The following is a 4,972-nucleotide window of genomic DNA, read 5'->3' as shown; positions in this document are numbered from 1 at the left end:
GTGGCCACACCAAATACTGACTGTTACTTTAGATTTTGACCCCCCCCCCTCCCTTTGTTCAGGGACACATTATTCCATTTCGGTTAGTCACATGTCTGTGGAACTTGTTCAGTTTGTCTCAGTTGTTGAATCTTGTTATATTCATACAAATATTTACACACAAATAAACACAGTTGACAGTGAGAGGACGGTTCTTTTTTTGCTGACTATTTTCCTACTTTTAAAAAACTACAAAATATATTTTGGTCTTGACATTCCCAACTCTAGTATCAAAAAATATAGGTAATTTGTATTTATTCAAGTTACACAAAACACCAAAAATATATATTTTTAAAACACTACTGGTACATAGATACATACCAATACCGGCAATCCTACCAGGGTTGAGGGTACCAGAAATCTTACCAGGGATAAGGTCTTAGGGGATACAAAATCATATTTGATTTAGAAATATGGTATTGATCTTTATAGGTGAATATATCACTTTCTATTTTCTAACATCAATGTTTTAACAGATGTTTACCTGTTACACGATCAACAGTCTTCATGGCTGGGCAGTCTGTCATTAAAACAGTTAATGATTATAAACATCAATTGAGGGAAGGGTATTTAAATTACTTATTTATAGAATAACAAATCACATTTAAAAAACAAAAGACAATATGCAACTGAAGATACATTTCCCATCCTGACAGTTGAATAGTAATGTTATATCAAAATCTGTTTTGTCACATTGCTTTAATTCACTATTGAGTCCTATTTTAGCCATATGTTATACTTACCAACCATAAAGATGTTTTTCAATCGGATGCCATCAACCTCCCAGTCGAGCAGCCCAGCTGCTTCCCAGCTGTCTGAGCAAAAGAGGATTATATCTCTATCAGGAAGACACAAAACACACCGCCGACTCTGAGGAGGTGGTGCAGAGGTGGTGGAACAACTTGTGAGGTTTTCCATGGAGTTACTTCTCTGATACACTATGGTGTCATTCGATCCATATATTGTCTGCACTTTTGCACATCTGTCGTCATTGCAGGCTGAACAGCTTCCTGAGATAACACGAAAAGGAGGCATGGATGAACACAAAGGCAGCAAGTAGGAACATTAAAATGAACACATTTGGAATATTACATTTTCCTCAGAAGGTTGATCATATAGATGGATTTAACTTTAAAATCTCCATGACATTTTTATTGATGGATTTGAAAATAATAGTAAAATGCCACACAACTAAAAATCTGTGGTTGCTTAGTTGTTTAAAGCAGTACATATCTCATACAGGGTGGGAAAGAGACATAGGGAGAGGGTGAAAGAGGAAGTGAGAGAATGCCTCTACTAGTATAAACTGATCACACATCCTCACTTACAGGAGTTTCCCTGAAAGAGTGTTCCACTTCCTGCATGTGTGTCAGTCAAGTTGAGCTCATTACATGACTGGCTGCTCTATCAATCTAAACACACATCAGAATGTATAGAGCTTTTCACTGCAAAAATAATCTCTAAACATTTAAAAAGCAAACGGATAAAAAGGCAGAGTCTTGAATTAGTGCAGTGATTATTAAGACCTGAAGAAACACTGGAAACACAGGACATTATGGTTATTTTTGTTTTGTTTTCATTGTTGTAACAATCACCAAAAGCACCTATTTTGTTCAACGTTATTGAATCCAACACAAGCTCGAATAGAACATGAATGAATTGAAAAAGTATCAGAAGTACTGCAAACACAGTGTACTGTTTGACAGAATGATAGACTGTTTCATCAACGTGAAAGAGAGGAGGATGGCATTGGTGTTTCTCTACAAGTAGGGTGAGTCAACATGTCTTTTTCTACTTGCACGAGCACACAGAAGTCCAAACCATTGACAGCCACATGATATTTAGCTTATGTTAATTGGACTAAATTGTTTTTGATATCTTTTAGTTGTCACTGTATTAGACTAAGCATAGGTGATTTGATGAGGTTGAAGTTGAAATGGTGCTGGAAGAGTGGAGGCAGCTCCTGTTTTCTTCGCGACTTGCGGTAACTTTCCGTGGTTCTAAATCAATAGTTGTTTAGTGGTCAGACAATTTCGGAAACATTAACTTGCTTGACCATGCTGTAGATCATGTAACTGTTTGTTAAATGCAATATGCTTGCTTTGTGGACTTCACTGGACAGAGGTTGCTCTCTGGTTGGACAGAGGTTGCTCTCTGGTTTTGTGATGAAACAAAGGTGTGGTTAAAAAAAATTCTGCCACTGTGTCTTCTTATTGTCTCGGCCTTAGGCCTATATATCACGGTCGCAAGGCATATGAACTAACAGGTTATAGAGTAAAAAACACAAGTATCACAACACATGGCTTGGATTCCCCAGTGATTTTTACCCACACACCGCTACTGCAAACACGTAACAATGCAAGTGAAAGGAAAAATAAATACCAGTATATTTCACATGCTCCATCCCAGCCCCTCTTCTTCTGTAAAAGATAATTTTCATTTGTTGACGAGGAGCTGCAAGTTCACTCACACACTGGGTAACAGGAAGTCGCTGGGTGACAGGAAGTGGGAGGCCTTTCGACTCCTGACTTTGAGCCATGGTTAATTTAAGATTTGGGGCCTCTTCATCTCTTCTGTAGGTAGCAATGTTCCATTTTGCCTCTCTCTTGTACCCTGTTACACCACCATTTTGGATTGGTGATCCCCTGAAGACTCATACATTTTCTTCACCACTGTAGAGACACATCCTGGGCGGGTAGATCTCTGGTCAGTCCCATGAGTGTAGAAATCATCCACTTGACCATTTTTCTCTACATGACCAGAGATAACTCAAGGATCCTTAGGGCTTTCAGACACTTGCACGGGTAGATTAGCACAAGTAACAGGCACTCCTGGTGTCCTGTAGCTGTTGAGTCCTTTTATTCTCTCTGTTTTGCTAGGGAAAGGCCTTACAAAACTGTCACTCTCAGCTTGATGTGGTGTTTTCTCAGGGTAATGATCAGTCCAGATGCTGTGCTGCATATCTGCTGAGAAGCCAGCACAAAGACATTGAATCAATACAAAGACATTGAAACAATTTATCATCTGGGTTAACCTGCCATGGTCAATGCCAATCCATGATATAAGCAAACGTGTGTGCACACACAGACGAGTTATTTGTAGTCTTGCCCACTTTCCTGAGCATGCTGCAATGATCCACCTGTGGGGTAAATGAAAACAGTAATTGTGAATCATTATCGTGACGTTGGGAAAACGTAAATAGGTGCCTGGAGAATATGATGTAGGCATAGTTAAATTCATCAGCCGTCAAAATGCTTACACATTAATGATCTACTGCCAAATAACGCCAAGCAAAATAAAACACTACGTTTTTGTAGAGTATGAGTTGCGTTATGGACCTTGTGATGTCTGAGGACAGGTCTTTTTTCTTTACTAGGCTACTAACGATTGGAATTGTAAATGGCATGTCACACGTTATTGGAGTTACACGCGCCTTATCTAAAAAACATAATACAAAAAAAAAAAAAAAGAACAGGTCAAGAGATAGCACAGGCTAATATAAATACAAAAGTCCTACTATAATAGCTTATATTTGACCAATGACACACACTAAATAGAATAACGATTAAGCTGAATTAACCATTAATCTTCCAAAATGTGATAATCATAAATGATGTCGATGATTCACCTGGCAAAATTGAAGTCGTATTAAAACTACGAGTTTAAGGCAGGCAAACATTTATTTAGGACTACCCCACGAAATACAGGCCATTCTGTACGGGCTACATAAAAAAAATGTAATGTTCCGTTTAAGCTATGCTTAATAGCATAATAGTATTCATTGCAATTGTTAGGGTTGCGTCAATTCTGACTGTCACCCAAGTTCATAGACATTGTTTTATGAAAGACACCCTTAAACGTATTATTTTATGATCTTGGCTTATCATGCAAAGCCCCCCCCCCCCCCCCCCCCCCATAAAAAAATAGGCCTGTTTAGGCTATTCGATGCAGACTTAGATCCCCGCTGTGAAAATGTATAAACTTAGATTACATTGTAATATGCTAAAATAGGCTACTCTACACAGCATTATCAAAGACTATGATAACTAACCCCATACAGTTTTCACCTTTCCTCCGTGACCGTATTATCGGAGAACAATTAGCGGGCTTCTGCGCGCAATATGTCTACAAAGTTCAGAAATAGCTTAGCAGGCCTTACTCAGCCCAACCGGTACAGTTAAACTCCGGAACGTATAGACTATTCCGAGCACAATAATGAACATTAAAATCATACAAGTTAAGTTAGATGATATGTTTGAATGTAGACTTACTCAACTTTGTGATAATAATAAGCATTGTCGCGAAGTTTGAGTGAGCCCAGTACGTGTCAGTTGTCAGGTGTCGCCTACAGTATGCTGTAACAAACTTTCAAGAAAATACACATGCTGGACTGGATAGTACCGGTATGATCCTTATATAAAGAGTGATTGAACTTAATTGAAATTTGAGAAACATCTCCTCCTGGTGCTTCAAATGTGCATGGGCATAATAGGCCTATTCATATTAGCCTAAAAATAAAGCTGTATTACATATAGAAAACCGGTTCTAAAGGGCTCTTCTACAGGGGCAAGGGTTCATTCTCTTTGGAATAAAGGCTTCTAAACATTGTTGGGTGAAAAGGTTCTACCTGGAACCATAAAGGGTTCTTCTACATGGACAAGTTGAAGGACTCTATATTGTTCTAGGTCAGGTATTCCCAAACTGGGGTACGCGCAATGCCGTCGGGGGTACGCCATATAAAAACGTGATTCACATTTAAACACATTTCACATCACATTTTCAGTCCATTTTATATTTCCCAACGGGTGTTTTTTTTTCTTGCCTGAGTAGCCTCGTTTCACTACCCAAAAATAAAATGAGCCATCTAGTGTTCAGCGAAATAATAACAACACAATGTGAAATAAAGGTAGCCTAGTCAAATAATTGATCCAAT

The 4,972-nt window shown here is 38.5% G+C and overlaps 1 long non-coding RNA gene across 1 annotated transcript; it reads right to left on the bottom strand.

The window, feature by feature from the left end:
- Positions 1-1,531: 1,531 nt before the first annotated feature.
- Positions 1,532-4,448, bottom strand: LOC129837282 (uncharacterized). Its single transcript, XR_008756697.1, has 3 exons — positions 4,311-4,448; positions 2,422-3,178; positions 1,532-1,576 (listed from the first exon to the last, which is right to left on the bottom strand). It is a non-coding gene; the product is annotated as an uncharacterized LOC129837282 (long non-coding RNA).
- Between the last annotated feature and the right edge of the window lie 524 nt (positions 4,449-4,972).

This window comes from Salvelinus fontinalis, chromosome 38 (genome assembly GCF_029448725.1).
Source record: "Salvelinus fontinalis isolate EN_2023a chromosome 38, ASM2944872v1, whole genome shotgun sequence".
Classification (NCBI taxonomy): domain Eukaryota; kingdom Metazoa; phylum Chordata; class Actinopteri; order Salmoniformes; family Salmonidae; genus Salvelinus; species Salvelinus fontinalis.
The sequence above is the reverse complement of the archived record's forward strand: the minus strand, read 5'-3'. Positions and strand labels throughout refer to the sequence as shown.